General features: G+C 44.6%; 1 long non-coding RNA gene across 1 annotated transcript; it reads right to left on the bottom strand.

The window, feature by feature from the left end:
* Nucleotides 1-2,679: 2,679 nt before the first annotated feature.
* Nucleotides 2,680-8,785, bottom strand: LOC308560591. The gene is made up of 3 exons (XR_013999356.1): nt 8,663-8,785; nt 6,512-6,805; nt 2,680-3,727 (listed from the first exon to the last, which is right to left on the bottom strand). It is a non-coding gene; the product is annotated as an uncharacterized lncRNA (long non-coding RNA).
* Nucleotides 8,786-10,571: the final 1,786 nt, after the last annotated feature.

The raw sequence follows: 10,571 nt of genomic DNA, 5'->3' as shown, positions 1-10,571 counted from the left end.
TGCCTTTGCTTTAGCAAAGGCAAGAGAGCAGAAGTAATGTGCGTCGTGCTGAATGAAAGTATTCCCCTTCTCTTGTCCTCAGTGATTACAGAAGCACAGGATGAGATGAGGCCTCTATCACTGGTGTCTATGAGTGACTACAATGAGCATTACTTCCCACCCTGCACTAAACATGTAGCATGAGGGAGGAATAAACCTTTGTGTATTATGCCACTGAGCTGTTGGCATTGTTTGTTACTGCAGCATTACTTAGCCTAACCTGACCAAAACTGTGTGTCTTGCCCTTGGGCTAAGTGAGTATTTTACCATAGAGATTAAATTCTAGAGTCAGGGAGCCTGAGCTTCAGTCTGGGTTAGCTACTTTCTCACAGTGTGATCTTAGACAAATCAATAAACTTCTCTGGGCCTATTTTCTAGAAAATGGGAATAATAATGGAAACCACCTCATCGGGTTTTTATGAGGATTAAACTAGGTGAGCAACATTGCCCAGCACATAGCAAGTCCTCAAAAATGTTGGATGATGATGATCTCATTTAATTCTCACAACAGTGCTATGTAAGATTTGCTGATGTATCAAGCCATTGAGTTTTGGCATTGCTGCTACAAGTAATAAGAGAATGTTTTGAGATTAGAATCCAGCCTTGACCCATTGATTCACCTTTCAGGCAAAGTTCTATGTCCTAGGAAGCTGTCCAGCTCCAGTGTGCAGCCGTGTTTCCTTCTGTCCTCACCTGCTCTCTAGAGGGCTCATTTACTTACTCAATTTCCCCAGTGACCAAGTGCAAAAAAAAAAAATTTCCCTGGGACAAAGACTCAGAGCTACAGCTTCAGATCCTGCCTGGTTCCTCAGTCATGAGACTCACCTCTTAGTCTGCCAAAGCCAAATAATTTATTTAAACAGTTCTTAAAATTGAAGTACATGGTAAAAATAACCCAAAGACCCAAAAAGGTGTGGAGAGATGTCTCTCTCCCATCCTGCTTCTGGGGAGGGAGACTCCCAGTTTCCCTCCCCAGAGTAGCTATGGTGACCCATTTCCTCAAAGTGGATTTTCCAATCAGTTCCTTGTTTATTTCTCTGGCTGCACCATCAGGGGCATGTGCTTCTGGCGTAAATATCCTTCTTGCCCAGTGGATGCTCCCACTGCTCTCTCCCACGAGCACCACCGCCTTCTGGCCTCCTAATCCTGCATATCCTGCTCCATCTGGTCAAGCCATCTTCTTCAGGAAGAACTTTTTAGCAATTCCAGCTGTTACTCATCACTCTTCTTTTTGACAACAGTGTTATTTCTGTCACATATGGGACATTTTGTCATAGCCAATTTACCAGGTGCTAGTTTCTAATTGCTCGGTGTGGGCCTCCCTCCCTTCCCCAACCAGCCTGAAGGCTGATTGTCTGTCTTCAGTGGCTTCTACTAACACCTACACCCTGACGACTCCCAAATCCACTCTCCTGAGTTTCAGACGTATTTCCAGTTGAAATTGGGCATCTTCCCAGTTGCCCTTATGGGAATATTCAAAGCAGAATTCTTGCTCTTTGCCCTTAACTTGCCCTTCTCTCAATGAATGGCATCAACACCTATTTAGTCATCCAAACTTAAAACTTCAGTCACCTAAACTCCAACAGCCTCTGTCTGCAGCCCCCTCCCGCTCCCCAATCCGGGGGGGGGGGGGGGGGTGCTGGGGAGGCAGGAGAAAGAGCACCACAGGCCCTGCCAATTATGTAACAAAGACACCCCCCCAATAGGTCTCTTTCTCTACACTACCACGAGCTCTGCCTTTGGTTAGGCTCCCACCATCTCACTAGGTTTATAGAAATTGCTTCCAAATTGGTGATCCTTCTTTGAGTCTCTCTTCACTCCAATTCATTTTCTCCTCCCCTGGAAGTGTCGTCGTTCTAAAGGACAGTTGTAATCATATCACTTTCCTGATCAAAAACTTTTCAGAGCTTCCCTCTTGCCTGCTGGCCTCTCCAGATTCACCTCCTGTATTCCTCCCCAACATTCCCACCACCACTATCCATCCTATGCCCCTCAAATTTGGGTGAAGTGACCGCCTGCCATTCTCCAGACAGGCTGTTTTAAATGATCTCTTTTCTGCCCTAGCTGGTGTGGCTCAGTTGGTTGAGTAGCACCCGGTGCACTGAGAGGTTGCCGGTTCGAGTCCCGTCTTGGCACAGGCTGGTGTTGCAGGCTTGATCTCCAGTAGGGCGCTTGCAGGAGGCAGCCGATCGATGTTTCTCTCCCTCTCCCTTCCTCTCTCTTTCAAATTAATAAAAATATATTATTTTTAAAAATGGTCCCTTTTCCTTGGTGTTGTTTCTGTCCTGTGTTCCTAAGCACTGTCTAGTGTTTCTAGGCTCAAGAAGGTTGTGATGTGCCTTATGGGGAAAAATACATGTTTTAAAAATATGTTAAATAAGTTTCATTCACTCTGATAGTTATAGTTAGAGGTTATAGTGCTGTTGGCCAGGAGTGCAATATTAATGAGTCAACAATATGTACTAAATAAGGCATCTTTAAACAGAAACACACATAAAATACGGTGATATATCGATCAGTTGATGAAGATATAACCAGAGGCTTTCAGGAACCTAACCCTGTATATTCCATAGGAACAATAGTTCGGTATTTGTTAATTCACGGTTCACGGTGACTTTATACAGCATAACTACTGCAAATAACAAGAACCAACTAGGTTTACTTGTTTCTTATATGACTCACAGCAAAAAATGAAAACTCAGTGAGGGCAGAAATTTTGCCTATGTTGGAACAATGCCTGGCACATAATAAGTTCTTAATAAATATTTGTTGAATGACTGACTGGATGAACAAATGAGTTAGAAGACACTTTGTTTGGACCTTAACAGACAGGGAAATTGCATCTTTATTTTTATTACTCTCAAACTGAAATTAAACAGTTCCTTTAATCATGAGTGTAAGCAATAAACCACAGTAGCATTACCAGTATTTATGACAGTCACAATAGAAGTCACTGGCATTTTTATTTATTTATTTAAAATTTATCTTTATCGTTCCAGGTATTACATATGTCCCCTCTTTTCCCCCCTTTGACACCCTCCACCGCCCCCCCCCCAGGCCTACCGCACTATTGTTTGTGTCCATGGGTTATGCATACATGCATATAAGTTCTTCGGTTAATCTCTTCCTGTCCCCCTCTCCCCCCTTCCCTCTGAGATTCAATGGAAGAAGTCATTGGTATTTTTAAATCACAGTACAGTTGTTGTAGATACTTGAAATATAACTTCACATTCATTAAGACTTCAAATTATAGTAGATACTTTGCCCACTAACAAATATTATTTTTCATATGTTCATAAAGAAACATTTTACACCACACATTTTAATAATTGTATTTGAGAATAAGTGATTTCCTATGTAATCCTGTGGTTTTTACTTTCTGTATTTAAAACATTCTGAAAAGATCTCTATAAGCCTCCCCAGACTATCAGCTAGGTCCATGGCACAAAAGAGTTTAAGGACCTTGGTCCAGCTTCAGGTCAAGGCCACATTCTGATAACACGTCCAGGGTCATGAAGCTACTTAGCAGAACTAGTGTCCACACCTAAACCTGCCTGCAAGCATCACTGTGTGGGGCTCTTCATCCTCTGTGCGACCTTCAGACACCGGAAAAGCACTGGCCATGTGCAGAACCTTCTCACAGGAGCTGGAGGACACTGCTCTTCCAAGTATGGTCAGAAAACTCTTACTGGCCAAAGATGAGAAAAGTACAGAAATTGAGAGTAAGGGTGTAGAAACTGTTACAGCAATTTGAATCTAGCAAAAAACATAAGTAAGGCTTATATTTTGTATGTTTTGGTTTGTAAATTTCATTTTATTTTACAAAATCTTCAGTCTGCAATGAATTGGAAATTTATATAAACAAAGACTATACAAAAAAATGCTGGTCTTTCCTCCACTCAGAGTTTGAGAATCACCACTGTGGGAGGATAAGTGGACAGAGAGTGGGGACAGAGGCATGGGTACAGCTGGGCAAATGCTCTGAGAAACATGAATAAAATGCTGGACACGAAGCACATCAGACAAGCAGAAATGGGGAAGGCAGAGGGAAGAGGCATTGAGCTGTGTTTTGACCGATATCTATGGGTGGAGATGATGCCTTTCAGGTATGACAGGCACCGGGCTCAGTAGAAGCCAAGGCAAGGAGTAGAGCATCCAAGGTGCATCGGAGAAGGCTGTCATCAGGCAAGATGAGATGAATGTCTGTGGCGAGTGGGGACAGGAGATATTGGGAAGCAGCCTGGAGGGGCTAGTGGCCTTGGAAGCATGCTGAGGATCTGGGGCTTTTTCAGGGAGCCATGAAGAACTGTGAAGCTTGGAGAAGGCCTGGGGTGAGGCGGGCTTGGGTGGAGAGGGGCAAAAAGGGAGAAAACGGGAGACACTGTAATACTGTGAACAACAACAAAAATTAACACAGTTTAAAAAGAAAAAGAACTGTGGACCTATTTTGAGTAGGGAATGAAATGGTCATGTTTGAGTTTTAAATGATAATAATAGTTGAACCAAGGTAAATTTTAAAAATTCTCAGGCACTGGCTGACAGAGAAGAGAATTTCCTTCTTCCATCAGGATGTGCAAATACACAGTCTGATTTCCATGCCTGGATGAGCATGCACACGGATGTGCAGGAAGGGACAATGCTCTGGAAAGCCCCCGTGTCCCTCTTCCCCTCTCCCTTCTCCTTTCCTCTCTTTCCTCTCTCATTCCCTGTCCATTACTTAGCACCTTCCAATAGTACCCTCTGTGTTGATGAAAATGGCCTGTATCTGCATTGGGAGCCACCAGCCGCAGTGGTCACTGAGCCTTTGAAATGTGGCTACTGTGGCTGAGGAATTAAATTTTAAACTTTATTTCAGCCCTGCCAAGCGTGGCTCAGCGGTTGAGCATAGACCTGGGATCCAGGCGATAGGGGTTCGATTCCCGGTCAGGGCACATGCCCGGGTTGCAGGCTCGATCAATGACTCTCTCCTCATTGATGTTTCTGTCTCTCCCTCTCCCTCTCTCTCTCCTTTCCTCTCTCTGAAATCAATAAAGATATATTAAATAAATAAAAATAAACTTTATTTCATTTTAATTAATTTAAATTTAAATAGCCACATTTGGCTATTGGCTACCATGTTGGATAATACAGGGACTTTTTCTACAACAAAAACAGAGAAGGAAAGTGTAGATGCCGAGAAGTCTCTAGACAGGCTGTCCCAGCACGTTTTGTTCATGAGAGTTGTCAGAAGAGAACCAAGCTGGAATGAGTCCTTCTGCTTTTAACCCAGATATGCACCTTTTAGCCTATTTGTGCCTAGTGGGCCTCTTGGAAAGAGTCCTGGGACCCCAAAGCTTGGGGTTCTCACCTGATTTTAATGTGTGACCTTAGATGGGTCACTGCCAGGGAAAGGACAAGAACCAACGTCCACTGAGCAAAGTCCCAGGCATGGGGTGGGGCAAGCATTTTTTACAGATTACCACATTTGAACGTTCACAGCAAACCTGTGAGATAGCATTTTCACTCCCATGTCATAGATGAGGAAAAGGAAGATTCGAGAAGGAAGCAGCTTGTCCAAGTCTCCTAGGTAGTGAGGTGCCGGGACGGTATTTAAACATTCAGAGGCAGTTCAAGGTCAAAGCTCTTCCCACTGCACTCTGTGCCCCCCTAAACTCTTCTCATCGCCCGCAGACAGGACTGGCGACCGTCCTGCTTCCTACCCCCCGGGTGGAGGTTAAGAGGACCCTGAAATACCCACAAGGTAAGGATGCTGAGCATGCTCGGGAGGGAGGGAGGAGATCTCTGAGAGTGCAAACGGGGCACGGCGCTCTGAGGGGGGTCTGTGCGCTCGCTGATATTGAAAATACTTAAAAATTTCCATTTAGAAATGCCTGGGGCCAGGCCTGTTTCAATCATGTAAAAACCAATATCAGTTTGCAATGGTTATCACAGCCTTTCCAATTCCAGTCAACATGAAAAATGCAAATACTTGCTATTTAAATACAGCCTTTGGCCACCAGCGTTCAGGACATAAGGTAAACCACAGTGGGCAGCCATCTCCTACCAAGGGTTGGCTCGGCTCAGCAGGAAGGAAACAGAGGCTGTGCAGAAAGCCTGAGTCATACCAGGCTGATGGGACCACTTCCAGCCCCAAGAAGATCTGGGTCCTCAGAGATTGTCCAGCTTCGGTCATTGAATCAGATACCTGTTCACTGGGGGCAGGGTGGCTGTTAGTTTTCTTTGTTCTTGTGTTCTGAGTACCGAGCTCATTACCAGCTTCATGGTAAGAGCTCAAGGGTATTTTTGAATAGATAAATTAATGAATTCATCACATTTTTTTAGATATCCTATCATATCCCAGCACTGTGCTAGGCTGATAAGTAGATACAGAAGCAGGCCATTTGGGGAAATCAACTCAAGTAATTTACCATCTTGGAAGGATGAGATGTGCAAATAAATGATAATAACATAAAATAGTACAAGTTAACCTTACCGTAAGTATTAATTCTGGGGTCTGTTAACAAAAGGTGTTTGAAGATGTGCCAGATGAAAATGCTCGTGTGGTTGGACATGGGGGTTCCGGGTGATCTCAGAGTAACTGGGCAGTGAGACCAGCAAGGGGAGCTTCTTGGAGCAGGTGCCAGGAACCATTCCCGGGGTAAGTTCATGTGCTTGGTAGTCTCCTCCAGTCAGACTGCAGGCTTCGTGGAGGCTGGATCGTGTCTTATTCAGCTCTGCACCCCAATACTCCACATGGGGCCTGACACATAGTAGGAAACAACATATGCTAAATAAATGAATGAATAAATGAATAAAAGTTAGGAATCATAATAACAAGGAGCATTTATTGGGCATTTTGTATGTAACAAACATTTTATACACATCTTCTTAGTTAATTATACCAGTCTGCATGCAGCCAGGAGACAGAACCCACATCAGTTACTTGAACAGAGAGAATTTAATGCAAAGGATTGTTAACTAAGTATAAGGTTGTTAACTAGGCAACTGAAAGGTTAAAATGAGAACTATAAGCTAAAACAGAGATAGCAGCTGCAGAAAAAACAGCTATACCCCTAAGGATGAGGGACCAGAGAGGGAAAAGTTAGAATTATGAAAAGCTAGACTGTGGGGGAAAAAAAAGAAGAAAAAAAAAGACTTTGTGGAGGGGCCCTGTGAGCTGAAACTCAGACTGCTGAGGAGGGGGCACTGCTGGGCTCGTGCTAATGTCCCTGATTGGATGTGATGAAGCTAATTCTGTGATGAAAAACTGCAAACTGGCTTCAGCTATGCTATGGGGAGGCCTTGCTGTTGCCAGGGTAAAAGGTATTGCAGGGGTGATGCTCATAGGTACCCAACAAACTCCTTTTTATCTTTCAAGACCCAATTCAGATGTCACCTCCCCTGAGAAGGCTTCCTGATCTCTTCCTTCAGATAAAAAGCCCACAGGAAGAAGCAAGCCTGTTCCTCCTCCAGCTGTGAGGCTCCCTATAGCACCCCCATTGGCAGAACTTAAGAGGGAGCCAGCTGGCTGAGCAGAAATGTGATTTGCAGAGACCCAGCCCCATCATCACAAAGCAGAGTACAGAAGGGTTTTGGAGCTGAGACCCCATGGTATCACTGGTGGTACAGGAATCTTCCCATTAGTGCTGTGATGCAGATACTATTACTCCCATTACACAGATGAGAAACCTAGGGTCTGGAGAAGTCAAAGCTACTTGTATAATAAGTTGATGTGGCAGTGCCTGGATTTGAAGCCAGGTCCATCTGCTCTCAATGGCAATACTATACCAAGTTTCCTTCACACTTTATGTTAAGGAGGTGTCAAGGGATAGAACAGATTTGAAGTCCCAGTGTTGTTTGGTTGGCAGCTGGAGATGAGGTGGGGTGGGGGATTCAGGCATTACCTGTAAGAGCAGGGAAGCAGGCGTGGAGCAGACCTGACATATGCCTTCCAATGTGTGACTTTAATCTCTCCCTTTACTGTGCTTTTAGGAAGTTGAGATCTTTATTGATTGATCAAAAATGAGCCACCCAACAAAGTCCTCTTTATTTTTCAAGATCCAGCTCAGATGTCACCTCTCCTGAGAAGCCTTCCTGATCTCTACGGAGCCAGCCATGCCCTCACAGTGGTCCCATTGGAATTGGTGCAGACGCCTGGGTGGAGTTTACTTATCTATAAGCCACACTAGATTGTGGGCTCCTTGAGGGCAGGCCTGGGTCCAGCTAGACTCTGCCCGGTACCCAATGTTTAGTGATAATTATAAAGGCTTGTTTCTTCCAGAAGTGCACTTCTGTGGGAGCGCTAGCAACTTCAGGACCATATGTTTTGACTTACTATCTACTTTCCATTAGTTCTTGGTGCAGTTGGCAAAGACGTGGAAAATAAACTGAAAAGCCAAACCCCCTTCATCTACTATGGTTTTCAACCCATTCTTCTCATTTCTCACATAACCATCTGAATCCCCTGCTAAAGCCCTCCAAAGGTTTCCCATTGCTCTTGGGATAAAGACTAGCTCCTCAGCATTGTCACCTACGCCCCCTGACATCTGCCCCTGCCCCTCTTCGGCTCCCACTCCCTATGCCCTTCCAGCCGCTTTCTACTCCACCCTCCAGCTACCGAACCTCTTCAATTTCCCGAACTCACCAAGCTCTTTGCATCTTGGTCTTTGCAGGTGGGTTTCCCTTACCCAGGACCCTCTTTTCTTGCTCCCTTTGTCCAAGTCACTCTGACTTATCCTTTGGCCTCAGCTGCTGAGTCACTCCCTCCTGGAGGTTATTGCCAGAGTAACTTGATGCTCCCAGAGCAGCCTGCTCCTGAACTGCAATGGCCTGCATTTGCTCAGGATGAGGAGCTCCCTGTCAAGTGCTCTGCAAAATAGATTTGAATTAATGAATTAAAAACTTTAAAACAGCACAAAACTAGGAGAGGTATCTCCACATGATTTTGGAAGTCACAGGCTGCATAAGATGTGGTGAAATGACTTTTTCCCAGGGTCAAGGGACCTTTTATGAGAAGAAGGCCTCTGGGATGGGGAACAGGGCTCTGGACCTGGCGTCAGGAGATCAGGGTTGGAGTCTCGGTGATATGGGGGGGAGGGCAGCCTATTTGTTGCTGTGTTAGATTCTTCATCTCTGTAACAGGTATAATAGGGGAGGAAAATAAACTTTTCCTCTACTCTCCTAGGTTCTGCAGCTGAAGTCCAGGAAATTAAACTGACAAAAGGAAGATTAACCAGAGGAAAAAAACAGTTTATGAATCATGCAGCGTGCAAACATGCTGGGAAACCCAGCGATGGCTTTCTCTAAGGGGTGCTTAGAATTCCATGAGTAACTCAGAGGGGTGAGGTTTACATAGCATCTTAATGAAGACCAATAAATTTATAGAGCAGTGATAAGACAAAGAAAAAGCGTTTAAAATTTTTAAGGGCTACAAACTGTGGATAGGTCACTGTATGGGGAAACCAATGGAAAATAAAAGATATTTTAGTAAGGTATGCTGTTGATTCCTCTTGGTGCCATCTGTAGATTGATAAGAGTCCAGAGTTATCTCCTGCAATTAAGAGTCTAAGGGTTGTCCTCCCGGGTCCTCCACTTCCTGGTGCAGGAGAGGGAGGTGCCTTTACAAATGGAAATTTATGTTCTGCTTTTAGGCAAATAGGGGGCAAGGGCAGAGAGCTTCTTTTTGGTGTCTGACGTATGTATCCCAATTGTCTTCAGCTCAAAAAAATCCTTATGCCAAAGTGGCGTATCTCTGGTGGCATATTCTGATCCCCTACAGCCTAAAAATGCCTGTCGTTCCCAGCACACAGGGTTGCGACGAGATGGCCCGTGTGGAAACTCTGTGCAGACTGTAAAGCGCTGTACAAATGTCAGGCATAGCCATTTCCATAATCATCTCCAGGACACAGTCCAGGCCACATCCTTGAAAGCTTTGTTCACAGCCGTCCAAACCCAGGTCCTAAGCTGTCCCCCTCCTCCCCCCAAACCAAGTTGAGGCTTTTTCACAAAAAAGACACATCAAAGCCTCAGCTGAAAATTTTTATAGCTCAACATTGTAAAGCTTCCTTCTCAAGAGATAAAAAGTCTGGAGGAAACGTGGGAAAGCTAATCTAAACTTCCTGTTCCCCAGACCGCACTCCCCATGGCTGACTCTTTTATGAGGAAGCCTGCAGGCTGCTCCTGACTCTTGTTTGCGTCATTAACGATCTCCCTGACCACTGTTTCTCCTGGACACATCTAATAAAAAGGACCCAGTGCATCCCATCGTCCCAGGCCCCCAAGAGCAATAAGTCAAAGGGCAGGGCTTATTAAACATTATCCAGCCACAGAGATGGGACATTCCAAAAAATTAAAATCCTCCTGAAATTGACTCCTTAACAAGGCAAGAGGCATTTATAGGATAAGCTTTAATGCACCTACTCTGTCAGGTATTTAACATGTTTCACATCACTTAAACCTTACATCAACTATTCCCATTTTATGGATGAGTAAATTTGGGCTCAGAAAGGTTTTAGTTGGATGGATGGATGGATGGATGGATGGATGGATGGATG

This window comes from Miniopterus schreibersii (genome assembly GCF_964146895.1).
Source record: "Miniopterus schreibersii genome assembly, chromosome: 8".
In the NCBI taxonomy this organism is placed as follows: domain Eukaryota; kingdom Metazoa; phylum Chordata; class Mammalia; order Chiroptera; family Miniopteridae; genus Miniopterus; species Miniopterus schreibersii.
Note: the sequence above shows the minus strand (reverse complement) of the source record. Positions and strands in the feature narration are given on the sequence as shown.